The sequence below is a fragment of the Chenopodium album genome, chromosome 19, assembly GCF_948465745.1.
Source record: "Chenopodium album chromosome 19, dcCheAlbu1.1, whole genome shotgun sequence".
Taxonomy (NCBI): domain Eukaryota; kingdom Viridiplantae; phylum Streptophyta; class Magnoliopsida; order Caryophyllales; family Amaranthaceae; genus Chenopodium; species Chenopodium album.
Window position 1 is genome coordinate 27324225 of NC_137852.1, and position 12532 is coordinate 27336756.

A 12532-nucleotide genomic window follows, 5' to 3' on the forward strand; every position below is an offset into this window, starting at 1 on the left:
CTAATAACAAAATACACAAGTTAGTAAACTTCAATGAAAATAAATAAAGAATAATTAAAGAATTAAAGAATTAAATTGAAATCAAATTAAATAAAGTTTAGACTAGTTGTGGACCAAACCCTTAGAAATTATCAACCTTTCACGTCAAGGGCGAAGCCGACTTCAAACTTGGCTAAGAGACTCTAAGTCTTGTGAATGCGGAATATTTTATTTGAAAAAAGGTTGTTTAGAAATAGAGAGAAAGAAAAGAATTAAGTAATTCTTGAGAGGGAATAGAGAGAATTGAGAAAGAGTTGATGATTGTGAATTGATGAAAGTTGATTGTTTGTAGATGATTGTAGATTCTTTTTGAAAATAGGAATTCGGACCCTATTTATAAGAAAAATAGTCCGGAAAAACATAGAATTTGATAAGGAATAAAACTCCACGCTGTCGCTAACAAACCGACCTTGTCGCCAGAAATTTATCATGTCGCCAGGCGACAGAGTCTGTCGCGAGGCGACAAACCTGTCGTTTGGCGACAGAAACAGTTTTTGCGGATTTTGTTTCTATCATATCTTTTGATCTAGAAGTCCAAATAAGTCATATAATATGTCGTTGGAAAGCACTTGAAGTCTACTTTCTAATGCAATTGGAATCAGATTAAAATCTTTTGTAGATAAAAAGATATGGACGAAATAGTGAAAGGGTGTCAGTTTTGGATAGAGTTTCGTATATCTTTAATATCTTTTTCGTTATAGCTCGGAATTATTATTATAATATATCATTGGAAAGATAATTTCAAGATCTATCCAACCATATAAAATTTGGATAAAAAATATGTGGCACGAAAATAATATCTGACTATCTTTGAACATCTTTAAATCCGAATAGAATTAGGAAAGTTTTAAAAAAGGAAAGTTTATATTCAAATCAAATTCTATGATCTTATCTTTTCAAAAAAGGATAATTAAGATATTTTAGAAACTTATAGATTCTAATCAATCCTAATTAGTTTAGGAATAGGATTAAACCTTTGGACCCTCCTCATGATCATTGGGTCGTAGGTAAAATCCGGTTTGGGCCCAGTTCAGTATTTTGGCCATAACTTCCTCATTATTCATCGAAATTGGGCTTATAATATATCGTTGGAAAGGTATTTTCAAGCCCCATCCAACTACACCATTATTGGACCCTTATCATAGACCAAAATAAACTGAAATGGACGTTTTTATAAAATAGAGTGGGTTTTCAAAAACAGAAAGAAAGATTTTTAATAAAAACTAACCGCAACACTTGACTTTTCACACTTTCACCTCATTCGATTATGTTTTGACGTGACAGGTATTCATCACTGGGTTTGGTTTTGGGGAGACACAAATGGGTGTCTACAGAAGCCCCCACTTTGACTGAGTTTGAAGAAACTTATGTTTCGAAAAACGAGAGTCAAAGTATCGATAGGGACGGAGAATGATTAAAAATGTTCTGCAATTCCAAATCATTCTTATAACGCCGATACCTGCAAACTAATCATTAGTTAAAACAGATAAGAGAGTTAAGAAACGCGTATCTTGCACCGTCGAGCACACGTCTCTGAACGTAACCATTTTGCTGTTGCTTCATTTGTTGTTTGTGACAACCTCCACCGTGCCTCGTGAACGCCATCGTAGAAGATAACCATATGTCGTCGTCTTCAATATTCTTGATCCTCCACAGTATTTCGGGAACATCATCGAAAATAACTGTATGTCGTCATCTCCTGGGTGTGGACATATGTCGCCACAGCAGTATGTCGCCGCTATAGACAATCTCTTCTTTACCTTGAGGGACCGCCGAAGGTGACCTTGCTTCGCCATCTCCAAGATTTGTGACAACTCTCCACATCCTAGGGAATGCTGTCTATCATTGCTGCTACATCTCGAGCTTTTCCTTGAATCATGGTGACAACTTTCACAATCTTAGCGAATGTCGTCAAAGACCGCCTCATCACGAACCGTTCTTCTCAAATCTAGGTGACAACTTCCACAATCTTAGCGAATGTCGTCAAAGACCGCCTCATCACGAACCGCTCTTCTTAAATCTAGGTGACAACTTCCACAATCTTAGCGAAGGTCGTCGAAGATCGCCCATCTCGTGCTATCTTCTCAAATCTTGATGACAACTTCCACAATCTTAGCGAACGTCGTCAAAGATAGCCCATCTCGTGCTATCTTCTCAAATCTTGATGACAACTTCCACAATCTTAGCGAACGTCGTCAAAGATAGCCCATCTCGTGCTATCTTCTCAAATCTTGGGATAACCTTCACAATCTTAGCGAAAGCTATCAAAGACCGCTTCATCTTGAATTGTTTTTCTCAAATCTAATAATAACCTCCCCAATCATAGTGAAAGCTATTGAAGGTCGCTTCATCTTGAACCGTCCTTCTCAAATCCAAGCAATAGACTCTTTTTAATCTTAAAGCCCCCTGTTGAAGGCGTCGTCATCTCGAATCTTCAAATCTTCTTCCATCCTAGGAAATCGTTGTGAACCGTTACTTTGGTGCTTTTTGCCTTTGTAAACCATTATTTCGGTGCCTCTATTGAACCATTATTTCGGTGCCTTGCTATGAGCCAATACTTAGGCGCTTTAAGTTAAGTGAGACGATCTTTTGTCAGGTCGATCACTTATTGTTGTCGCAATCAAGCTGACTAAATCATGTCAATTTTGCTTAAAGGGGCTAACTGGCGTACCAAGGAACCCAAACTTCTGCACCAGGTCTATATGTCCACATCATGAAGCCACGTGACCTGTCGCCGCACCAGCGCAAGGCAAAAGTGCCTGTCGCCGCAATATCGCTCCGAACTTTCAATTTGGTCGTTTCCTTACAACCAAATCTGCTCAAATCTTTTGCAAATTAAGGCTCTTCTCCTATGATTTACTCATCCATATAATTTTTGCTCAAACTCCTCTCATCTTGGAAGAATCTCATATATCTATATTCGCGGTTTTTTTCGAAAAAAAATCCGGGAATATTCTTGCTCGCCGGAATGTACCTGCATCTATATTTTAGACTATAGGACTTTGCTAATCTTTTATTTTATTATATTAGGGTTGACCTAAGGCTTAGTGTTGCTTGACTCATTGATTTGACATGACTCGACTCAAATCGTTTAACACATGTGTTAGACTCAACTCGATGTGAACTTTGACTTAATGATGACTCACTATGTGTGACTCGTGTGTGATGTGCAAAAAAAAGCAAAATTTTCCGTCATTTTTGTGGAGGGTACCGACTTTTCCCGAAAAAAGAAAGACGCGAAAAAGAATCGAAGTGTTTGATGGTGCATGTTGAATGAGCTTAATCAAGTATATGCATTTGATACTATCCCTCAAGGTATAAGGATTAATTCATCCTAGACTATCTTAGTTGACTCGATTATGAAAGTATTTGGGTAACTTAGGCATGGAGGCTAAGCACTTCATACTTCTTGATACAATGATGATTATAAGTGATGAGTGATGTGTGATATGACAAAGCATGCTTCAACGTTACGTTAAGATTTCATGACAAAGGGTTCCAAATTGGAAGTCTATTTAGTCATGTATCTGTGCAGTGTGTGAAAGTGACACTAAAGTTAGACTGCAAAGGCTAACGGTGTATGGAGAAGTATTATTTGATAAGAGTCAAATAATGATGACTCTTAGGCTAGGTAGGCTAATGATGTAAGGATCAAACCCCCAAGTCTAGCTCTAAGTAAATAGGGATGAGCATTGGAGATCCCTTGATATGATCATGGTGTAAGTGTGTGAATGTGAAAATGAATGCATTTTTATTATGGCCGCACCTCAATATGAGGTTGCCTACGTATCCGTTAGGAATCAGGCCAAACGTAGCTCTAGCCGAACCTCGCACAAGTGTGTGTATACCTCAAGAAGGTCTTTTAAGGGTTGTAACGTGGTTAGGCTAAAGGTTAGAGAAGAAGGGGATAAAGGCTCAAGACCCTAAATAAGCCCCCAAGGTGTGCAACCTTGCTTTTGAATCTTTTTTTTTTATTTTTATGCTTGAGGTTTTCTCTCTTTTGAGCTTTTTTCTTTTTTTTTATTTTTGCTCTTCTTTTTTTGCTTTTTGCATTTTTCATATTCGCATTTTTTTTTATAAGTGTGGGAAATCTGGATCATGCGGTCTATCACTCACTTGGCATTCATGTTTCTCAGGCACGGTACCGAGCACTCGATAAGAAACGCAATCTGAGACATGTTCTTATCAAAGATATTTTTATATCCAAGACATTGGAACACTTGCCCTTTTGTACCCTTTTATTCATTTTTGCTTATTTTTATTTTATTTTTTGAGATCACTCAAGCTTTCATATTTGGAACTTGCATAAGTTACACACCATCCCATCCCAAGGTTAAGTAAATGTAGGTTGAAGAAAAAAGAGGGGTCTATCGTTAGACGAGGCTCAAAGTGGTTTATCGAGAAAGGGATTATATATTTAAAGGGTGAGAGATATGATATGGCTACAAGGGGTGCCTCAAATCATTGGTATACCTTGTGCTTAATTCGGCGATTTTTTTAATTTTTTTTTTTTTTTTTTTTTTTTTTTGAAAAAGTGCAATGATCATATGCAAGGAATTAAAATGCTCATTATATTAAAGGGGAACAAAATAAAAAACCTATTTCATAAATCTAAGGTAGACAAAGGGTGCCAATGCTAGACTTATGGGGGAAAGGTTTGAAAAAAAGAAGAAGAAGAAAGCATGAAATCTTAGTGAGAAGCTTGCCTTGTATTTTGTCTCATCATTACTCCTTTTTATTATTATTATTGTCAATCACATGACTCGAACTCGATTCAACATGCATAGATGGAAAGAGATCATGAAAGAATGAAGGGAATGGTATGTGTGGAGAAAGTATGTGGAGAGTGGGAAGATGATGGAGATGAAGAAATATGGAAGAAAGTATGTGGAAAATAGGAAGAAGATGTAGATGAAGAAATGTGGAAGAATTGGAAAAAGAATGGACCCCCAGCTCAAATGACGGAAAAATGACTCATGCATGAACCTAAGACATGGTCATGGCGACATGTACAAAGTGTGTGCTAAGACTAGTGAGTTAAGGTGACATGTTAAGACTTGTGTCATGATAATGTGGCTAGACAATGTGACTAGACTTAAGCAAAGACTAAGTTAAGACTTCACGTATGTGCATTAAACTGGACAGGCTGTGGTATTTTAGTCATAACTTTTAATCTGTGACTCTGATTGGGACGAAACCAACGCCAAATTAAAGATAAAACTCGGGGCTACAAATCCATAGGTTATACGACTCGTGGTTCTTTCTAGAACTCCGGATATGACCAAAACAAGTTGACGCATGTGCAGTATACGGGAATAAAAATCCGGGTTGACTAAAAGGAACTATGACTCGACTTTAGGCTTGTTCATTAGTTCAAATTAATTAATTAAATAATTAAACAAGGTCTTTGACTCTTAGTGTATGACCATTGGACTTTAAGTGCCTAAACTCAATTAAAGACTTAAACATGGTTTGAACCATTAATAAAATGATAAACTGATTAGTAGACTGTGAATTAGACTCGTCGTGATGACTCGAGCAAGAAAGCTGGACTGTCGCTAAAACAACAGGACTGTCGCCACGGTTTAGAGCCTGTCGCCAGACGACAAAATTGTCGCCAGGTGACAGACACTAAATTGCAGCGCCACAGTCCAAACTCCTGCGCCATTGCTGGAACATTAATCTGGACTGTTTCCAGTAATTTTACTCTAAATGGACATGCCTAAAGTCGTACTAAGTCGAATTGATTGATTTATTAGCCTTTAATTAATTCAAAATTAATTAATTAATTAGACAAAGTCCTTTTAGTCATTAGTCAATTTATTTAGTCTTAATCACAAGTCAAACAAACGGTTAGCACATATATAGTATATACAAGCAAAAAGTACACGTAGTTCACATAGGCACAAGATGAGTTTGCAACCTAACCATGGCTCTAGTTCTCTAAAGTTCGAGGATATGGGTTAAGTCAAAAAGGTCCATGGTTAAGAATCCACATGCATTGCACACAAGCCTGCCAAGAGGGTTGGAGCGAATGGACAAGATTCCGCGAGTGCGATAGGAGATCGGACTCGACGCCATGGTTGGATGGATTCACAAAACTTACACGTCCCCAAATCTGAGTTTTGCACAAAATAGTGGAATACTCCATTGGGCAGGCGAAGCAGGAACCCCCAGAGGGTTATATCCATATGTAGAACACATATGGGTTTCAGAAAAGTGAGAAAATGACTCAATCAATAAGCAAAATCGAGCCAACAACACTAGAAATGGTCAAAGCAAGAAGACAGACCCCTGGCTCGGTATTGGAAGAACTTGGCGCCAGACTACAGGGACTGTCGCCGCAAAAAAGCTCCTGTCGCCAAGCGACAGAACTGTCGCCAGGCGACAGAAACTTTTTACGGGCGACAAGCCCTGTTTTCTAGACGCTAGTTCCTACATGCCTTGGCAAGTTTCTGTGCTCTTCAAATTTCCCAGATGTCGTATTATCTTTTCGATTCTAGTCATGAAAGATATTTCCCAAATTTCCTACGTGTAAAATTCCTATGGATTGACTCATGGGGTGCTCCCATGAGGACCTTTTAATGCATATGACAATAATGTTAATCAAATCACGCACATGAAATACTTAGAATTTTTCGAGTCTCATCTGCTCATTCTAAATAATTGCCAAAATTTAATAAATTTCAGGAATATAAATAGAAATCCTCCCTAGTGGAGTCGCCAAAAACTGTAGGGAATATTTCAAGCATTACGATAACCCCAAACTTGAACCCCACTGTGATCATACACTAAAGTACGGTGGCGTTCCAAAGGGAAAGACAAAGAGCTAAAACGAGTCGCCAACAAGTTTTAAGGAACTTGTAAACCCAAAAGATAATCCAAGAGGACCATCAACTACTCCATAAGGTCTTGAACCAAACAGGGTCCGGGGATGAAGGTACGAATCCAATCTACAAAAGAAAGGACCCGCCCTATAAAATAGGCCTCTACTTTGTTCTGCTCGTATTCATGCGCGTTTTTCGAATAACATACAAACAATATGTTAATCCTAACCTGTTTATCTATGTTGGTTGAATATTAATGCACAAATAATACTATTATTGGCGATCACTTGAGTTAAAATCACATTAGCCTAAACCAAATTATTAATGAATTATCTTATTAAGCGTGATTTCAAGTACAAATTCCCTTTAAACCTGCATAAAAGGCGTGATCAAGCAATAACAAAATATAATCAAGCAACATAATAATAAACAATAAATAATGATAATGATGATAATAGCATGATAAGGCATAATAAAGCTTGATAATAATAGCAAGATCCTAGGCATGATACTAACAAGATTAATAACATCTCCTAGCATGTCACTAAACGATAAAGATCAAAGCTTTAACCTAACATGGTACTAACATGATATTAGAAAGAGTAAAGACATCCTAACATTATACTAGGAATTATAGACAATAATAATAAGCATGCAATCTACATTGTGAAAGAAATAGGGAGTAAGCTAATCTACTTACTTTGAAGCCTCGTACCTCTTTCTAATAACAAAATACACAAGTTAGTAAACTTCAATGAAAATAAATAAAGAATAATTAAAGAATTAAAGAATTAAATTGAAATCAAATTAAATAAAGTTTAGACTAGTTGTGGACCAAACCCTCAGAAATTATCAACCTTTCACGTCTAGGGCGAAGGCGACTTCAAACTTGGCTAAGAGAATCTAAGTCTTGTGAATGCGGAATATTTTATTTGAAAAAAGGTTGTTTAGAAATAGAGAGAAAGAAAAGAATTAAGTAATTCTTGAGAGGGAATAGACAGAATTGAGAAAGAGTTGATGATTGTGAATTGATGAAAGTTGATTGTTTGTAGATGATTGTAGATTCTTTTTGAAAATAGGAATTCGGACCCTATTTATAAGAAAAATAGTCCGGAAAAACATAGAATTTGATAAGGAATAAAACTCCACGCTGTCGCTAACAAACCGACCTTGTCGCCAGAAATTTATCCTGTCGCCAGGCGACAGAGTCTGTCGCGAGGCGACAAACCTGTCGTTTGGCGACAGAAACAGTTTTTGCGGAATTTATTTCTATCATCTCTTTTGATCTAGAAGTTCAAATAAGTCATATAATATGTCGTTGGAAAGCTCTTGAAGTCTACTTTCTAATGCAATTGGAATCAGATTAAAATCTTTTGTAGATAAAAAGATATGGACGAAATAGTGAAAGGGTGTCAGTTTTGGATAGAGTTTCGTATATTTTTAATATCTTTTTCGTTATAGCTCGGAATTATTATTATAATATATCATTGGAAAGATAATTTCAAGATCTATCCAACCATATAAAATTTGGATAAAAAATATGTGGCACGAAAATAATATCTGACTATCTTTGAACATCTTTAAATCCGAATAGAATTAGGAAAGTTTTAAAAAAGGAAAGTTTATATTCAAATCAAATTCTATGATCTTATCTTTTCAAAAAAGGATAATTAAGATATTTTAGAAACTTATAAAAGATTCTAATCAATCCTAATTAGTTTAGGAATAGGATTAAACCTTTGGACCCTCCTCATGATCATTGGGTCGTAGGTAAAATCCGGTTTGGGCCCAGTTTAGTATTTTGGCCATAACTTCCTCATTATTCATCGAAATTGGGCTTATAATATATCGTTGGAAAGGTCTTTTCAAGCCCCATCCAACTACACCATTATTGGACCCTTATCATGGACCAAAATAAACTGAAATGGACGTTTTTATAAAATAGAGTGGGTTTTCAAAAACAGAAAGAAAGATTTTTAATAAAAACTAACCGTAACACTTGACTTTTCACACTTTCACCTCATTCGATTATGTTTTGACGTGACAGGTATTCATCACTGGGTTTGGTTTTGGGGAGACACAAATGGGTGTCTACACTTTGTTGAATGCATTTGACTTTCATTTGATTCAAAAAGCTTTGTTTAAATGTGTTTGACTTTCATTTGACTCAATTAGCTTCGTTTAATGTGTTTGTTTTTCATTTGACTCAATTAGCTTCGTTTAATGTGTTTGTTTTTCATTTGACTCAATTAGCATTGTGGAATGCAATCGACTTCCATTTGATTTAAAAAGCTTTGTTTGAATGTATTTGACTTTCATTTGATCCTAAAAGCTTTGATGAAAGTGTTTGACTTTCATTAGAGACAATTAGCTTTGTTGAATTCATTTGATTTTCGTTTGATTCAAAAAGCTTTGTTTGAATGTATTTTACTTTCATTTGATTCTAAAAGCTTTGTTGAAAGTGTTTGACTTTCATTTGACTCAATTAGCATTGTTGAATTGATTTGATTTTCTTTTGATTCAAAAAGCTTTGTTTGAATGTGCTTGACTTTCATTTGATTCTAATAGCTTTGTTGAAAGTGTTTGACTTTCATTTGACTCAATTAGCTTTGTTGAATTGATTTAATTTTCATTTGATTCAAAAAGCTTTGTTTGAATTTGTTTGACTTTCATTTGATTCTAATAGCTTTGTTGAAAGTGTTTGACTTTCATTTGACTCAATTAGCTTTGTTGAATGCATTTGACTTTCATTTGAATCAAAATGCTTTGTTTGAATGTGTTTGACTTTCATTTGACTCAATTAGCTTTGTTCAAAGTGTTTGACTTTCATTTGACTCAATTAGCTTTGTTGAATGCATTTTACATTCATATGATTCAAAAAGCTTTGTTTTAATGCGTTCGACTTTCTTTTGACTCAATTAGCTTTGTTGAATGTGTTTGACTTTCATTTGACTCAATTAGCATTGTGGAATGCAATTGACTTCCATTTGATTCAAAAAGCTTTGTTTGAATGTATTTGACTTTCATTTGATTCTAAAAGCTTTGATGAAAGTGTTTGACTTTCATTTGACTCAATTAGCTTTGTTGAATGCATTTGACTTTCATTTGAATCAAAAAGCTTTGTTTGAATGTGTTTGACTTTCATTTGACTCAATTAGCTTTGTTGAAAGTGTTTGACTTTCATTTGACTCAACGAGCTTTGTTGAATGCATTTTACTTTCATTTGATTCAGAAAGCTTTGTTTGAATGTGTTTGACTTTCTTTTGACTCAATTAGCTTTGTTGAATGTGTTTGACTTTCATTTGACTCAATTAGCATTGTGGAATGCAATTGACTTTCATTTGATTCAAAAAGCTTTGATTGAATGTATTTGACTTTCATTTGATTCAAAACGCTTTTTTGAAAGTGTTTGACTTTCATTTGACTCAATTAGCTTTGTTGAATGCATTTGACTTTCATTTGATTCAAAAAGCTTTGTTTGAATGTGTTTGACTTTCATTTGACTCAATTAGCTTTGTTGAAAGTGTTTGACTTTCATTTGACTCAATTAGCTTTGTTGAACGCATTTGACTTTCATTTGAATCAAGAAGCTTTATTTGAATGTGTTTGACTTTCATTTAACTCAATTGGCTTTGTTGAATGCATTTGACTTTCATTTGATTCAAAAAGCTTTGTTTGAATGTGTTTGACTTTCTTTTAACTCAATTAGCTTTGTTGAATGTGTTTGACTTTCATTTGCCTCAATTAGCTTTGTTGAATGCATTTGACTTTCATTTGAATCAAGAAGCTTTATTTGAATGTGTTTGACTTTCATTTGACTCAATTGGCTTTGTTGAATGCATTTGACTTTCATTTGATTCAAAAAGCTTTGTTTGAATGTGTTTGACTTTCTTTTAACTCAATTAGCTTTGTTGAATGTGTTTGACTTTCATTTGACTCAATTAGCTTTGTTGAATGCATTTGACATTCATTTGATTCAAAAAGCTTTGTTTGAATGTGTTTGACATTCATTCAATTAGCTTTGATTGAATGTATTTGACTTTCATTTCATTCTAAACGCTTTGTTGAAAGTGTTTGACTTTTATTTGACTCAATTAGCTTTGTTGAATGCATTTGACTTTCATTTGATTCAAAAACCTTTGTTTGAATGTGTTTGACTTTCATTTGATTTTAAAAGCTTAGTTGAAAGTGTTTGACTTTCATTTGACACAATTATCTTTGTTGAATGCATTTGACTTTCATTTGAATCCAGAAGCTTTTTTTGAATGTGTTTGACTTTCATATGACTCAATTGGCTTTGTTGAATGCATTTGACTTTCATTTGATTCAAAAAGCTTTGTTTAAATGTGTTTGACTTTCATTTGACTCAATTAGCTTCGTTTAATGTGTTTGTTTTTCATTTGACTCAATTAGCTTCGTTTAATGTGTTTGTTTTTCATTTGACTCAATTAGCATTGTGGAATGCAATCGACTTCCATTTGATTTAAAAAGCTTTGTTTGAATGTATTTGACTTTCATTTGATCCTAAAAGCTTTGATGAAAGTGTTTGACTTTCATTAGAGACAATTAGCTTTGTTGAATTCATTTGATTTTCGTTTGATTCAAAAAGCTTTGTTTGAATGTATTTTACTTTCATTTGATTCTAAAAGCTTTGTTGAAAGTGTTTGACTTTCATTTGACTCAATTAGCATTGTTGAATTGATTGATTTTCTTTTGATTCAAAAAGCTTTGTTTGAATGTGCTTGACTTTCATTTGATTCTAATAGCTTTGTTGAAAGTGTTTGACTTTCATTTGACTCAATTAGCTTTGTTGAATTGATTTGATTTTCATTTGATTCAAAAAGCTTTGTTTGAATGTGTTTGACTTTCATTTGATTCTAATAGCTTTGTTGAAAGTGTTTGACTTTCATTTGACTCAATTAGCTTTGTTGAATGCATTTGACTTTCATTTGAATCAAAATGCTTTGTTTGAATGTGTTTGACTTTCATTTGACTCAATTAGCTTTGTTCAAAGTGTTTGACTTTCATTTGACTCAATTAGCTTTGTTGAATGCATTTTACATTCATTTGATTCAAAAAGCTTTGTTTTAATGCGTTTGACTTTCTTTTGACTCAATTAGCTTTGTTGAATGTGTTAGACTTTCATTTGACTCAATTAGCATTGTGGAATGCAATTGACTTCCATTTGATTCAAAAAGCTTTGTTTGAATGTATTTGACTTTCATTTGATTCTAAAAGCTTTGATGAAAGTGTTTGACTTTCATTTGACTCAATTAGCTTTGTTGAATGCATTTGACTTTCATTTGAATCAAAAAGCTTTGTTTGAATGTGTTTGACTTTCATTTGACTCAATTAGCTTTGTTGAAAGTGTTTGACTTTCATTTGACTCAACGAGCTTTGTTGAATGCATTTTACTTTCATTTGATTCAGAAAGCTTTGTTTGAATGTGTTTGACTTTCTTTTGACTCAATTAGCTTTGTTGAATGTGTTTGACTTTCATTTGACTCAATTAGCATTGTGGAATGCAATTGACTTTCATTTGATTCAAAAAGCTTTGAGTGAATGTATTTGACTTTCATTTGATTCAAAACGCTTTTTTGAAAGTGTTTGACTTTCATTTGACTCAATTAGCTTTGTTGAATGCATTTGACTTTCATTTGATTCAA